Source organism: Taudactylus pleione, unplaced genomic scaffold (assembly GCF_031769625.1).
Source record: "Taudactylus pleione unplaced genomic scaffold, aTauple2 ptg000050l, whole genome shotgun sequence".
In the NCBI taxonomy this organism is placed as follows: domain Eukaryota; kingdom Metazoa; phylum Chordata; class Amphibia; order Anura; family Myobatrachidae; genus Taudactylus; species Taudactylus pleione.
In genome coordinates, this window is record NW_028284452.1 from 1,550,137 (window position 1) to 1,564,482 (window position 14,346).

The 14,346-nt window shown below is 38.9% G+C and overlaps 17 non-coding genes across 17 annotated transcripts; all 17 read left to right on the forward strand.

Annotated features, from left to right (window-relative positions):
- The first annotated feature begins 20 nt into the window (after positions 1 to 20).
- On the forward strand, positions 21 to 93 carry TRNAV-AAC (transfer RNA valine (anticodon AAC)). The gene has a single exon. It is a non-coding gene; the product is annotated as a tRNA-Val (tRNA).
- Positions 94 to 1,165: 1,072 nt separating this feature from the next.
- TRNAV-AAC (transfer RNA valine (anticodon AAC)) lies at positions 1,166 to 1,238 on the forward strand. The gene has a single exon. It is a non-coding gene; the product is annotated as a tRNA-Val (tRNA).
- A 386-nt stretch (positions 1,239 to 1,624) lies between these two features.
- On the forward strand, positions 1,625 to 1,697 carry TRNAV-AAC (transfer RNA valine (anticodon AAC)). The gene has a single exon. It is a non-coding gene; the product is annotated as a tRNA-Val (tRNA).
- A 757-nt stretch (positions 1,698 to 2,454) lies between these two features.
- TRNAV-AAC (transfer RNA valine (anticodon AAC)) lies at positions 2,455 to 2,527 on the forward strand. Its single transcript has one exon. It is a non-coding gene; the product is annotated as a tRNA-Val (tRNA).
- An 881-nt stretch (positions 2,528 to 3,408) lies between these two features.
- Positions 3,409 to 3,481, forward strand: TRNAV-AAC (transfer RNA valine (anticodon AAC)). Its single transcript has one exon. It is a non-coding gene; the product is annotated as a tRNA-Val (tRNA).
- Positions 3,482 to 3,900: 419 nt separating this feature from the next.
- Positions 3,901 to 3,973, forward strand: TRNAV-AAC (transfer RNA valine (anticodon AAC)). Its single transcript has one exon. It is a non-coding gene; the product is annotated as a tRNA-Val (tRNA).
- A 1,552-nt stretch (positions 3,974 to 5,525) lies between these two features.
- TRNAV-CAC (transfer RNA valine (anticodon CAC)) lies at positions 5,526 to 5,598 on the forward strand. The gene has a single exon. It is a non-coding gene; the product is annotated as a tRNA-Val (tRNA).
- Positions 5,599 to 5,830: 232 nt separating this feature from the next.
- On the forward strand, positions 5,831 to 5,903 carry TRNAV-AAC (transfer RNA valine (anticodon AAC)). The gene has a single exon. It is a non-coding gene; the product is annotated as a tRNA-Val (tRNA).
- Positions 5,904 to 7,608: 1,705 nt separating this feature from the next.
- TRNAV-CAC (transfer RNA valine (anticodon CAC)) lies at positions 7,609 to 7,681 on the forward strand. The gene has a single exon. It is a non-coding gene; the product is annotated as a tRNA-Val (tRNA).
- A 232-nt stretch (positions 7,682 to 7,913) lies between these two features.
- On the forward strand, positions 7,914 to 7,986 carry TRNAV-AAC (transfer RNA valine (anticodon AAC)). Its single transcript has one exon. It is a non-coding gene; the product is annotated as a tRNA-Val (tRNA).
- A 575-nt stretch (positions 7,987 to 8,561) lies between these two features.
- TRNAV-AAC (transfer RNA valine (anticodon AAC)) lies at positions 8,562 to 8,634 on the forward strand. Its single transcript has one exon. It is a non-coding gene; the product is annotated as a tRNA-Val (tRNA).
- Positions 8,635 to 9,706: 1,072 nt separating this feature from the next.
- On the forward strand, positions 9,707 to 9,779 carry TRNAV-AAC (transfer RNA valine (anticodon AAC)). The gene has a single exon. It is a non-coding gene; the product is annotated as a tRNA-Val (tRNA).
- Positions 9,780 to 10,165: 386 nt separating this feature from the next.
- On the forward strand, positions 10,166 to 10,238 carry TRNAV-AAC (transfer RNA valine (anticodon AAC)). Its single transcript has one exon. It is a non-coding gene; the product is annotated as a tRNA-Val (tRNA).
- A 1,710-nt stretch (positions 10,239 to 11,948) lies between these two features.
- On the forward strand, positions 11,949 to 12,021 carry TRNAV-AAC (transfer RNA valine (anticodon AAC)). Its single transcript has one exon. It is a non-coding gene; the product is annotated as a tRNA-Val (tRNA).
- A 1,068-nt stretch (positions 12,022 to 13,089) lies between these two features.
- On the forward strand, positions 13,090 to 13,162 carry TRNAV-CAC (transfer RNA valine (anticodon CAC)). Its single transcript has one exon. It is a non-coding gene; the product is annotated as a tRNA-Val (tRNA).
- A 232-nt stretch (positions 13,163 to 13,394) lies between these two features.
- TRNAV-AAC (transfer RNA valine (anticodon AAC)) lies at positions 13,395 to 13,467 on the forward strand. Its single transcript has one exon. It is a non-coding gene; the product is annotated as a tRNA-Val (tRNA).
- Positions 13,468 to 14,042: 575 nt separating this feature from the next.
- On the forward strand, positions 14,043 to 14,115 carry TRNAV-AAC (transfer RNA valine (anticodon AAC)). Its single transcript has one exon. It is a non-coding gene; the product is annotated as a tRNA-Val (tRNA).
- Positions 14,116 to 14,346: the final 231 nt, after the last annotated feature.

Genomic DNA, 14,346 nt, shown 5'->3' on the forward strand with positions numbered 1-14,346 from the left:
TTTTCCACCCCTCAGAGGCAGTTTCTGTAGTGTAGTGGTTATCATGTTCGCCTAACACGCGAAAGGTCCCCAGTTCGAATCTGGGCAGAAACATTTTTATTATTTATGATTTTAGGATTTTTCTGTTACTAGTAGAAGAAAAAATATTTTTGAAATCCCAAATGCAAATTGCACATCCAAGTTTAATTCTTTTCCTTTCCCCAAGAGGCAGTTTTTGTACTGTAGTGGTTATCACAATCATATCATATGCGAAAGGTCCTCAGTTTGAAAGTGGGCAGAAACATACTTTTACTTTATGATTTTATGAGGATTCTGTTACTATGGGTCTTCCAGGTTCAATACTTTTCAGTTACCGCAGAGGCAGTTTCTGTAGTGTAGTGCTTATCACGTTCGCCTCACACGCGAAAGGTCCCCAGTTTGAAACTGGGCAGAAACATACTTTCACGTTATGATTTTAAGAGTATTCTGTTACTATGGCTCTTCCAGGTTCAATACTTTTCCGTCCCTGCAGAGGCAGTTTCTGTAGTGTAGTGGTTATCATGTTCGCCTCACACGCAAAGGTCCCTAGTTCGAAACTGGGCAGAAACAAACTTTTACGTTATGATTTTAAGAGTATTCTGTTACTATGGGTCTTCCAGGTGCAATACTTTTCCATCCTCATAGAGGCAGTTTCTGTAGTGTAGTGGTTATCACGTTCGCCTAACACGCGAAAGGTCCCCAGTTCAAAAATGGCAGAAACATTTTTTTTATTTATGATATTAGGATTTTTCTGTTACTATTAGCAGAAAAAATATTTTTTGAAAAGCCCATATGCAAATTGCACATCCAAGTTTAATTCTTTTCCTTTCCCCAAGAGGCAGTTTTTGTAGTGTAGTGGTTATCACAATCATCTCATATGCGAAAGGTCCTCAGTTTGAAAGTGGGCAGAAACATACTTTTACTTTATGATTTTATGAGGATTCTGTTACTATGTGTCTTCCAGGTTCAATACTTTTCAGTTCCTGCAGAGGCAGTTTCTGTAGAGTAGTGGTTATTATGTTCCCCTCACACACAAAAGGTCCCCAGTTTGAAAGTGGGCAAAAACATACTTTTACTTTATGATTTTAAGAGGATTCTGTTACTATGCGTCTTCCAGGTTCAATACTTTTCCATCTCCAAAGATGCAGTTTCTGTAGTGTAGTGGTTATCACATTCGCCTAACACGCGAAAGGTCCCCAGTTCGAAACTGGGCAGAAACATACTTTCACGTTATGATTTTAAGAGTATTCTGTTACTATGGCTCTTCCAGGTTCAATACTTTTCCGTACCCACAGAGGCAGTTTCTGTAGTGTAGTGGTTATCACATTCGCCTCACACGCGAAAGGTCCCCAGTTTGAAAGTGGGCAGAAACATACTTTTACTTTAGGATTTTATGAGGATACTGTTACTATGGGTCTTCCAGGTTCAATACTTTTCCAACCCCGCACAGGCAGTTTCTGTAGTGTAGTGGTTATCACGTTCGCCTAACACACAAAAGGTCCCCAGTTTGAAAGTGGGCAAAAACATACTTTTACTTTATGATTTTAAGAGGATTCTGTTACTATGCGTCTTCCAGGTTCAATACTTTTCCATCTCTAAAGATGCAGTTTCTGTAGTGTAGTGGTTATCACATTCGCCTAACACGCGAAAGGTCCCCAGTTCGAAACTGGGCAGAAACTTTTTTTTTATTTATAATTTTAGGATTTTTCTGTTACTATTAGCAGAATAAATATTTTTGAAATCCCATATGCAAATTGCACTTCTGATTTTAATTCTTTTCAGTTCTCCAAGAGGCAGTTTTTGTAGTGTAGTCGTTATCATATTCATCTCATATGTGAAAGGTCCTCAGTTTGAAAGTAGGCAGAAACATACTTTTACTTTATGATTTTATAAGTATTCTGTTACTATGGCTCTTCCAGGTTCAATACTTTTCCATTGGCACAGACGCAGTTCTATAGTGTAGTGGTTATCACGTTCGCCTAACACGCAAAAAGTTCCCAGTTTGAAACTGGGCAGAAAATTTCTTTTTATTTAGGATTTTTCTGTTACTATTACCAGAAAAAATATTTTTGAAAGCCCATATGCAAATTGCACTGCCAGGTTTAATTCTTTTCCTTTCCTCAAGGGGCAGTTTTTGTAGTGTAGTGGTTATCACAATCATCTCATATGCGAAAGGTCCTCAGTTTGAAAGTGGGCAGAAACATATTTTTACTTTATGATTTTATGAGGATACTGTTACTATGGGTCTTCCAGGTTCAATACTTTTCCAAACTCGCAGAGGCAGTTTCTGTAGAGTAGTGGTTATCACGTTCGCCTAACACCCAAAAGGTTCCCAGTTTGAAAGTGGGAAAAAACATACTTTTACTTTATGATTTTATGAGGATTCTGTTACTATGGGTCTTCCAGGTTCAATACTTTTCCATCTCCAAAGATGCAGTTTCTGCAGTGTAGTGGTTATCACATTGGCCTAACACGCGAAAGGTCCCCAGTTCGAAACTGGGCAGAAACATTTTTTTTATTTATGATTTTAGGATTTTTCTCTTACTATTAGCAGAAAAAATATTTTTGAAAGCCCATATGCAAATTGCACTTCCAAGTTTAATTCTTTTCCGTTCCCCAAGAGGCAGTTTTTGTAATGTAGTGGTTATCACATTCATCTCATATGCGAAAGGTCCTCAGTTTGAAAGTGGGCAGAAACATACTTTTACTTTATGATTTTATGAGGATTCTGTTACTATGGGTCTTCCAGGTTCAATACTTTTCCTTTCCGCAGAGGCAGTTTCTGTAGTGTAGTGGTTATCACATTCGCCTCACACGCGAAAGGTCCCCAGTTTGAAAGTGGGCAGAAACATACTTTTACGTTATGATTTTATGAGGATACTGTTACTATGGGTCTTCCAGGTTCAATACTTTTCCAACCTCGCAGAGGCAGTTTCTGTAGTGTAGTGGTTATCACATTCGCCTAACACACAAAAGGTCCCCAGTTTGAAAGTGGGCAAAAACATACTTTTACTTTATGATTTTATGAGTATTCTGTTACTATGGCTCTTCCAGGTTCAATACTTTTCCATACCCACAGAGGCTGTTTCTGTAGTGTAGTGGTTATCACATTCGCCTCACACGCGAAAGGTCCCCAGTTTGAAAGTGGGCAGAAACATACTTTTACTTTATGATTTTATGAGTATTCTGTTACTATGGGTCTTCCAGGTTCAATACTTTTCCAACCCCGCAGAGGCAATTTCTGTAGTGTAGTGGTTATCACGTTCGCCTAACACACAAAAGGTCCCTAGTTTGAAAGTGGGCAAAAACATACTTTTACTTTATGATTTTATGAGGATTTTGTTACTATGGGTCTTCCAGGTTCAATACTTTTCCATTTCCAAAGTTGCAGTTTCTGTAGTGTAGTGGTTATCACATTCACCTAACAGGCGAAAGGTCCCCAGTTCGAATCTGGGCAGAAACATTTTTTTTTATTTAGGATTTTAGGATTTTTCTGTTACTATTAGCAGAAAAAATATTTTTGAAAGCCCATATGCAAATTGCACTTCCAAGTTTAATTCTTTTCCGTTCCCCAAGTGGCAGTTTTTGTATTGGTTATCACGTTCGCCTCACATGCGAAAGGTCCCCAGTTTGAAAGTGGGCAGAAACATACTTTTACTTTATGATTTTATGAGGATACTGTTACTATGGGTCTTCCAAGTTCAATACTTTTCCAACCCCGCAGATGCAGTTTCTGTAGTGTAGTGGTTATCACGTTCGCCTAACACACAAAAGGTCCCCAGTTTGAAAGTGGGCAAAAACATACTTTTACTTTATGATTTTATGAGGATTCTGTTACTATGGGTCTTCCAGGTTCAATACTTTTCCAACCCCGCACAGGCAGTTTCTGTAGTGTAGTGGTTATCACGTTCGCCTAACACGCGAAAGGTCCCCAGTTCGAAACTGGGCAGAAACATTTTTTTATTTAGGATTTTAGGATTTTTCTGTTACTAGTAGCAGAAAAAATATTTTTGAAAGCCCATATGCAAATTGAACATCCAAGTTTAATTCTTTTCGTTTCCCCAAGAGGCAGTTTTTGTAGTGTAGTGGTTATCACAATCATCTCATATGCGAAATGTCCTCAGTTTGAAAGTGGGCAGAAACATACTTTTACTTTATGATTTTATGAGTATTCTGTTACTATGGGTCTTCCAGGTTCAATACTTTTCCGTCTCAAAACATGCAGTTTCTGTAGTGTAGTGGTTATCACATTCGCCTAACACACAAAAGGTCTCCAGTTTGAAAGTGGGCAGAAACATACTTTGACTTTATGTTTTTATGAGGATACTGTTACTATGGGTCTTCCAGGTTCAATACTTTTCCAACCCCGCAGAGGCAGTTTCTGTAGTGTAGTGGTTATCACGTTCGCCTAACACGTGAAAGGTCCCTAGTTTGAAACTTGGCAGAATTTTTTTTTATTTTGGATTTTTCTGTTACTATTAGCAGAAAAAATATTTTTGAAAGCCCATATGCAAATTGCACATCCAAGTTTAATTCTTTTCCTTTCCCCAAGAGGTAGTTTTTGTAGTGTAGTGGTTATCACAATCATATCATATGCGAAAGGTTCTCAGTTTGAAAGTGGGCAGAAACATACTTTTACTTTATGATTTTATGAGGATTCTGTTACTATGGGTCTTCCAGGTTCAATACTTTTCAGTTCCCGCAGAGGTAGTTTCTGTAGTGTAGTGCTTATCACGTTCGCCTCACACGCGAAAGGTCCCCAGTTCGAAACAGGGCAGAAACATACTCTCACGTTATGATTTTAAGAGTATTCTGTTACTATGGCTCTTCCAGGTTCAATACTTTTCCGTACCAACAGAGGCAGTTTCTGTAGTGTAGTGGTTATCACATTCGCCCCACACGCGAAAGGTCCCCAGTTTGAAAGTGGGTAGAAACATACTTTTACTTTCAATACTTTTCCATCCCCGCAGAGACAGTTTCTGTAGTGTAGTGGTTATCACGTTCGCCTAACACGCGAAGGGTCCCCAGTTTGTAGTGGTTATCACATTCGCCTAACACGCAAAAAGTTCCCAGTTTGAAACTGGGCAGAAACATACTTTTACGTTATGATTTTAAGAGTATTCTGTTACTATGGCTCTTCCAGGTTCAATACTTTTCCGTCCCCACAGAGGCAGTTTCTGTAGTGTAGTGGTTATCACATTCGCCTAACACGCGAAAGGTCCCCAGTTTGAAAGTAGGCAGAAATTTTTTTTTATTTTGGATTTTTCTGTTACTATTAGCAGAAAAAATATTTTTGAAAGCCCATATGCAAATTGCACATCCAAGTTTAATTCTTTTCCTTTCCCCAAGAGGCAGTTTTTGTGGTGTAGTGGTTATCGAAATCATCTCATATGCAAAAGGTCCTCAGTTTGAATGTGGGCAGAAACATACTTTTACTTTATGATTTTATGAGGATTCTGTTACTATGGATCTTCCAGGTTCAATACTTTTCAGTTCCCGCATAGGCAGTTTCTGTAGTGTAGTGGTTATCACGTTCGCTTCACACGCGAAAGGTCCCCAGTTCGAAACTGGGCAAAAACATACTTTCACGTTATGGTTTTAAGAGTATTCTGTTACTATGGCTCTTCCAGGTTCAATACTTTTCCGTACCCACAGAGGCAGTTTCTGTAGTGTAGTGGTTATCACATTCGCCTCACACGCGAAAGGTCCCCATTTTGAAAGTGGGCAGAAACATACTTTTACTTTATGATTTTATGAGGATACTGTTACTATGGATCTTCCAGGTTCAATACTTTTCCTCCCCTCAGAGGCAGTTTCTGTAGTGTAGTGGTTATCACGTTCGCCTAACACGCGAAAGGTCCCCAGTTCGAATCTGGGCAGAAACATTTTTATTATTTATGATTTTAGGATTTTTCTGTTACTAGTAGAAGAAAAAATATTTTTGAAATCCCAAATGCAAATTGCACATCCAAGTTTAATTCTTTTCCTTTCCCCAAGAGGCAGATTTTGTAGTGTAGTGGTTATCACAATCATATCATATGCGAAAGGTCCTCAGTTTGAAAGTGGGCAGAAACATACTTTTACTTAATGATTTTATGAGGATTCTGTTACTATGGGTCTTCCAGGTTCAATACTTTTCAGTTACCGCAGAGGCAGTTTCTGTAGTGTAGTGCTTATCACGTTCGCCTCACACGCGAAAGGTCCCCAGTTTGAAACTGGGCAGAAACATACTTTCACGTTATGATTTTAAGAGTATTCTGTTACTATGGCTCTTCCAGGTTCAATACTTTTCCGTCCCTGCAGAGGCAGTTTCTGTAGTGTAGTGGTTATCATGTTCGCCTCACACGCAAAGGTCCCCAGTTCGAAACTGGGCAGAAACAAACTTTTACGTTATGATTTTAAGAGTATTCTGTTACTATGGGTCTTCCAGGTGCAATACTTTTCCATCCTCATAGAGGCAGTTTCTGTAGTGTAGTGGTTATCACGTTCGCCTAACACGCGAAAGGTCCCTAGTTTGAAACTTGGCAGAATTTTTTTTTATTTTGGATTTTTCTGTTACTATTAGCAGAAAAAATATTTTTGAAAGCCCATATGCAAATTGCACATCCAAGTTTAATTCTTTTCCTTTCCCCAAGAGGTAGTTTTTGTAGTGTAGTGGTTATCACAATCATATCATATGCGAAAGGTTCTCAGTTTGAAAGTGGGCAGAAACATACTTTTACTTTATGATTTTATGAGGATTCTGTTACTATGGGTCTTCCAGGTTCAATACTTTTCAGTTCCCGCAGAGGTAGTTTCTGTAGTGTAGTGCTTATCACGTTCGCCTCACACGCGAAAGGTCCCCAGTTCGAAACAGGGCAGAAACATACTCTCACGTTATGATTTTAAGAGTATTCTGTTACTATGGCTCTTCCAGGTTCAATACTTTTCCGTACCAACAGAGGCAGTTTCTGTAGTGTAGTGGTTATCACATTCGCCCCACACGCGAAAGGTCCCCAGTTTGAAAGTGGGTAGAAACATACTTTTACTTTCAATACTTTTCCATCCCCGCAGAGACAGTTTCTGTAGTGTAGTGGTTATCACGTTCGCCTAACACGCGAAGGGTCCCCAGTTTGTAGTGGTTATCACATTCGCCTAACACGCAAAAAGTTCCCAGTTTGAAACTGGGCAGAAACATACTTTTACGTTATGATTTTAAGAGTATTCTGTTACTATGGCTCTTCCAGGTTCAATACTTTTCCGTCCCCACAGAGGCAGTTTCTGTAGTGTAGTGGTTATCACATTCGCCTAACACGCGAAAGGTCCCCAGTTTGAAAGTAGGCAGAAATTTTTTTTTATTTTGGATTTTTCTGTTACTATTAGCAGAAAAAATATTTTTGAAAGCCCATATGCAAATTGCACATCCAAGTTTAATTCTTTTCCTTTCCCCAAGAGGCAGTTTTTGTGGTGTAGTGGTTATCGAAATCATCTCATATGCAAAAGGTCCTCAGTTTGAATGTGGGCAGAAACATACTTTTACTTTATGATTTTATGAGGATTCTGTTACTATGGATCTTCCAGGTTCAATACTTTTCAGTTCCCGCATAGGCAGTTTCTGTAGTGTAGTGGTTATCACGTTCGCTTCACACGCGAAAGGTCCCCAGTTCGAAACTGGGCAAAAACATACTTTCACGTTATGGTTTTAAGAGTATTCTGTTACTATGGCTCTTCCAGGTTCAATACTTTTCCGTACCCACAGAGGCAGTTTCTGTAGTGTAGTGGTTATCACATTCGCCTCACACGCGAAAGGTCCCCATTTTGAAAGTGGGCAGAAACATACTTTTACTTTATGATTTTATGAGGATACTGTTACTATGGATCTTCCAGGTTCAATACTTTTCCTCCCCTCAGAGGCAGTTTCTGTAGTGTAGTGGTTATCACGTTCGCCTAACACGCGAAAGGTCCCCAGTTCGAATCTGGGCAGAAACATTTTTATTATTTATGATTTTAGGATTTTTCTGTTACTAGTAGAAGAAAAAATATTTTTGAAATCCCAAATGCAAATTGCACATCCAAGTTTAATTCTTTTCCTTTCCCCAAGAGGCAGTTTTTGTAGTGTAGTGGTTATCACAATCATATCATATGCGAAAGGTCCTCAGTTTGAAAGTGGGCAGAAACATACTTTTACTTTATGATTTTATGAGGATTCTGTTACTATGGGTCTTCCAGGTTCAATACTTTTCAGTTACCGCAGAGGCAGTTTCTGTAGTGTAGTGCTTATCACGTTCGCCTCACACGCGAAAGGTCCCCAGTTTGAAACTGGGCAGAAACATACTTTCACGTTATGATTTTAAGAGTATTCTGTTACTATGGCTCTTCCAGGTTCAATACTTTTCCGTCCCTGCAGAGGCAGTTTCTGTAGTGTAGTGGTTATCATGTTCGCCTCACACGCAAAGGTCCCCAGTTCGAAACTGGGCAGAAACAAACTTTTACGTTATGATTTTAAGAGTATTCTGTTACTATGGGTCTTCCAGGTGCAATACTTTTCCATCCTCATAGAGGCAGTTTCTGTAGTGTAGTGGTTATCATGTTCGCCTAACACGCGAAAGGTCCCCAGTTCGAATCTGGGCAGGAACATTTTTATTATTTATGATTTTAGGATTTTTCTGTTACTAGTAGAAGAAAAAATATTTTTGAAATCCCAAATGCAAATTGCACATCCAAGTTTAATTCTTTTCCTTTCCCCAAGAGGCAGTTTTTGTACTGTAGTGGTTATCACAATCATATCATATGCGAAAGGTCCTCAGTTTGAAAGTGGGCAGAAACATACTTTTACTTTATGATTTTATGAGGATTCTGTTACTATGGGTCTTCCAGGTTCAATACTTTTCAGTTACCGCAGAGGCAGTTTCTGTAGTGTAGTGCTTATCACGTTCGCCTCACACGCGAAAGGTCCCCAGTTTGAAACTGGGCAGAAACATACTTTCACGTTATGATTTTAAGAGTATTCTGTTACTATGGCTCTTCCAGGTTCAATACTTTTCCGTCCCTGCAGAGGCAGTTTCTGTAGTGTAGTGGTTATCATGTTCGCCTCACACGCAAAGGTCCCCAGTTCGAAACTGGGCAGAAACAAACTTTTACGTTATGATTTTAAGAGTATTCTGTTACTATGGGTCTTCCAGGTGCAATACTTTTCCATCCTCATAGAGGCAGTTTCTGTAGTGTAGTGGTTATCACGTTCGCCTAACACGCGAAAGGTCCCCAGTTCAAAAATGGCAGAAACATTTTTTTTATTTATGATATTAGGATTTTTCTGTTACTATTAGCAGAAAAAATATTTTTTGAAAAGCCCATATACAAATTGCACATCCAAGTTTAATTCTTTTCCTTTCCCCAAGAGGCAGTTTTTGTAGTGTAGTGGTTATCACAATCATCTCATATGCGAAAGGTCCTCAGTTTGAAAGTGGGCAGAAACATACTTTTACTTTATGATTTTATGAGGATTCTGTTACTATGTGTCTTCCAGGTTCAATACTTTTCAGTTCCTGCAGAGGCAGTTTCTGTAGAGTAGTGGTTATCATGTTCGCCTCACACACAAAAGGTCCCCAGTTTGAAAGTGGGCAAAAACATACTTTTACTTTATGATTTTAAGAGGATTCTGTTACTATGCGTCTTCCAGGTTCAATACTTTTCCATCTCCAAAGATGCAGTTTCTGTAGTGTAGTGGTTATCACATTCGCCTAACACGCGAAAGGTCCCCAGTTCGAAACTGGGCAGAAACATACTTTCACGTTATGATTTTAAGAGTATTCTGTTACTATGGCTCTTCCAGGTTCAATACTTTTCCGTACCCACAGAGGCAGTTTCTGTAGTGTAGTGGTTATCACATTCGCCTCACACGCGAAAGGTCCCCAGTTTGAAAGTGGGCAGAAACATACTTTTACTTTAGGATTTTATGAGGATACTGTTACTATGGGTCTTCCAGGTTCAATACTTTTCCAACCCCGCACAGGCAGTTTCTGTAGTGTAGTGGTTATCACGTTCGCCTAACACACAAAAGGTCCCCAGTTTGAAAGTGGGCAAAAACATACTTTTACTTTATGATTTTAAGAGGATTCTGTTACTATGCGTCTTCCAGGTTCAATACTTTTCCATCTCTAAAGATGCAGTTTCTGTAGTGTAGTGGTTATCACATTCGCCTAACACGCGAAAGGTCCCCAGTTCGAAACTGGGCAGAAACTTTTTTTTTATTTATAATTTTAGGATTTTTCTGTTACTATTAGCAGAATAAATATTTTTGAAATCCCATATGCAAATTGCACTTCTGATTTTAATTCTTTTCAGTTCTCCAAGAGGCAGTTTTTGTAGTGTAGTCGTTATCATATTCATCTCATATGTGAAAGGTCCTCAGTTTGAAAGTAGGCAGAAACATACTTTTACTTTATGATTTTATAAGTATTCTGTTACTATGGCTCTTCCAGGTTCAATACTTTTCCATTGGCACAGACGCAGTTCTATAGTGTAGTGGTTATCACGTTCGCCTAACACGCAAAAAGTTCCCAGTTTGAAACTGGGCAGAAAATTTCTTTTTATTTAGGATTTTTCTGTTACTATTACCAGAAAAAATATTTTTGAAAGCCCATATGCAAATTGCACTGCCAGGTTTAATTCTTTTCCTTTCCTCAAGGGGCAGTTTTTGTAGTGTAGTGGTTATCACAATCATCTCATATGCGAAAGGTCCTCAGTTTGAAAGTGGGCAGAAACATATTTTTACTTATGATTTTATGAGGATACTGTTACTATGGGTCTTCCAGGTTCAATACTTTTCCAAACTCGCAGAGGCAGTTTCTGTAGAGTAGTGGTTATCACGTTCGCCTAACACCCAAAAGGTTCCCAGTTTGAAAGTGGGAAAAAACATACTTTTACTTTATGATTTTATGAGGATTCTGTTACTATGGGTCTTCCAGGTTCAATACTTTTCCATCTCCAAAGATGCAGTTTCTGCAGTGTAGTGGTTATCACATTGGCCTAACACGTGAAAGGTCCCCAGTTCGAAACTGGGCAGAAACATTTTTTTTATTTATGATTTTAGGATTTTTCTCTTACTATTAGCAGAAAAAATATTTTTGAAAGCCCATATGCAAATTGCACTTCCAAGTTTAATTCTTTTCCGTTCCCCAAGAGGCAGTTTTTGTAATGTAGTGGTTATCACATTCATCTCATATGCGAAAGGTCCTCAGTTTGAAAGTGGGCAGAAACATACTTTTACTTTATGATTTTATGAGGATTCTGTTACTATGGGTCTTCCAGGTTCAATACTTTTCCTTTCCGCAGAGGCAGTTTCTGTAGTGTAGTGGTTATCACATTCGCCTCACACGCGAAAGGTCCCCAGTTTGAAAGTGGGCAGAAACATACTTTTACGTTATGATTTTATGAGGATACTGTTACTATGGGTCTTCCAGGTTCAATACTTTTCCAACCTCGCAGAGGCAGTTTCTGTAGTGTAGTGGTTATCACATTCGCCTAACACACAAAAGGTCCCCAGTTTGAAAGTGGGCAAAAACATACTTTTACTTTATGATTTTATGAGTATTCTGTTACTATGGCTCTTCCAGGTTCAATACTTTTCCATACCCACAGAGGCTGTTTCTGTAGTGTAGTGGTTATCACATTCGCCTCACACGCGAAAGGTCCCCAGTTTGAAAGTGGGCAGAAACATACTTTTACTTTATGATTTTATGAGTATTCTGTTACTATGGGTCTTCCAGGTTCAATACTTTTCCAACCCCGCAGAGGCAATTTCTGTAGTGTAGTGGTTATCACGTTCGCCTAACACACAAAAGGTCCCTAGTTTGAAAGTGGGCAAAAACATACTTTTACTTTATGATTTTATGAGGATTTTGTTACTATGGGTCTTCCAGGTTCAATACTTTTCCATTTCCAAAGTTGCAGTTTCTGTAGTGTAGTGGTTATCACATTCACCTAACAGGCGAAAGGTCCCCAGTTCGAATCTGGGCAGAAACATTTTTTTTTATTTAGGATTTTAGGATTTTTCTGTTACTATTAGCAGAAAAAATATTTTTGAAAGCCCATATGCAAATTGCACATCCAAGTTTAATTCTTTTCCTTTCCCCAAGAGGTAGTTTTTGTAGTGTAGTGGTTATCACAATCATATCATATGCGAAAGGTTCTCAGTTTGAAAGTGGGCAGAAACATACTTTTACTTTATGATTTTATGAGGATTCTGTTACTATGGGTCTTCCAGGTTCAATACTTTTCAGTTCCCGCAGAGGTAGTTTCTGTAGTGTAGTGCTTATCACGTTCGCCTCACACGCGAAAGGTCCCCAGTTCGAAACAGGGCAGAAACATACTCTCACGTTATGATTTTAAGAGTATTCTGTTACTATGGCTCTTCCAGGTTCAATACTTTTCCGTACCAACAGAGGCAGTTTCTGTAGTGTAGTGGTTATCACATTCGCCCCACACGCGAAAGGTCCCCAGTTTGAAAGTGGGTAGAAACATACTTTTACTTTCAATACTTTTCCATCCCCGCAGAGACAGTTTCTGTAGTGTAGTGGTTATCACGTTCGCCTAACACGCGAAGGGTCCCCAGTTTGTAGTGGTTATCACATTCGCCTAACACGCAAAAAGTTCCCAGTTTGAAACTGGGCAGAAACATACTTTTACGTTATGATTTTAAGAGTATTCTGTTACTATGGCTCTTCCAGGTTCAATACTTTTCCGTCCCCACAGAGGCAGTTTCTGTAGTGTAGTGGTTATCACATTCGCCTAACACGCGAAAGGTCCCCAGTTTGAAAGTAGGCAGAAATTTTTTTTTATTTTGGATTTTTCTGTTACTATTAGCAGAAAAAATATTTTTGAAAGCCCATATGCAAATTGCACATCCAAGTTTAATTCTTTTCCTTTCCCCAAGAGGCAGTTTTTGTGGTGTAGTGGTTATCGAAATCATCTCATATGCAAAAGGTCCTCAGTTTGAATGTGGGCAGAAACATACTTTTACTTTATGATTTTATGAGGATTCTGTTACTATGGATCTTCCAGGTTCAATACTTTTCAGTTCCCGCATAGGCAGTTTCTGTAGTGTAGTGGTTATCACGTTCGCTTCACACGCGAAAGGTCCCCAGTTCGAAACTGGGCAAAAACATACTTTCACGTTATGGTTTTAAGAGTATTCTGTTACTATGGCTCTTCCAGGTTCAATACTTTTCCGTACCCACAGAGGCAGTTTCTGTAGTGTAGTGGTTATCACATTCGCCTCACACGCGAAAGGTCCCCATTTTGAAAGTGGGCAGAAACATACTTTTACTTTATGATTTTATGAGGATACTGTTACTATGGATCTTCCAGGTTCAATACTTTTCCTCCCCTCAGAGGCAGTTTCTGTAGTGTAGTGGTTATCACGTTCGCCTAACACGCGAAAGGTCCCCAGTTCGAATCTGGGCAGAAACATTTTTATTATTTATGATTTTAGGATTTTTCTGTTACTAGTAGAAGAAAAAATATTTTTGAAATCCCAAATGCAAATTGCACATCCAAGTTTAATTCTTTTCCTTTCCCCAAGAGGCAGTTTTTGTAGTGTAGTGGTTATCACAATCATATCATATGCGAAAGGTCCTCAGTTTGAAAGTGGGCAGAAACATACTTTTACTTTATGATTTTATGAGGATTCTGTTACTATGGGTCTTCCAGGTTCAATACTTTTCAGTTACCGCAGAGGCAGTTTCTGTAGTGTAGTGCTTATCACGTTCGCCTCACACGCGAAAGGTCCCCAGTTTGAAACTGGGCAGAAACATACTTTCACGTTATGATTTTAAGAGTATTCTGTTACTATGGCTCTTCCAGGTTCAATACTTTTCCGTCCCTGCAGAGGCAGTTTCTGTAGTGTAGTGGTTATCATGTTCGCCTCACACGCAAAGGTCCCCAGTTCGAAACTGGGCAGAAACAAACTTTTACGTTATGATTTTAAGAGTATTCTGTTACTATGGGTCTTCCAGGTGCAATACTTTTCCATCCTCATAGAGGCAGTTTCTGTAGTGTAGTGGTTATCATGTTCGCCTAACACGCGAAAGGTCCCCAGTTCGAATCTGGGCAGGAACATTTTTATTATTTATGATTTTAGGATTTTTCTGTTACTAGTAGAAGAAAAAATATTTTTGAAATCCCAAATGCAAATTGCACATCCAAGTTTAATTCTTTTCCTTTCCCCAAGAGGCAGTTTTTGTACTGTAGTGGTTATCACAATCATATCATATGCGAAAGGTCCTCAGTTTGAAAGTGGGCAGAAACATACTTTTACTTTATGATTTTATGAGGATTCTGTTACTATGG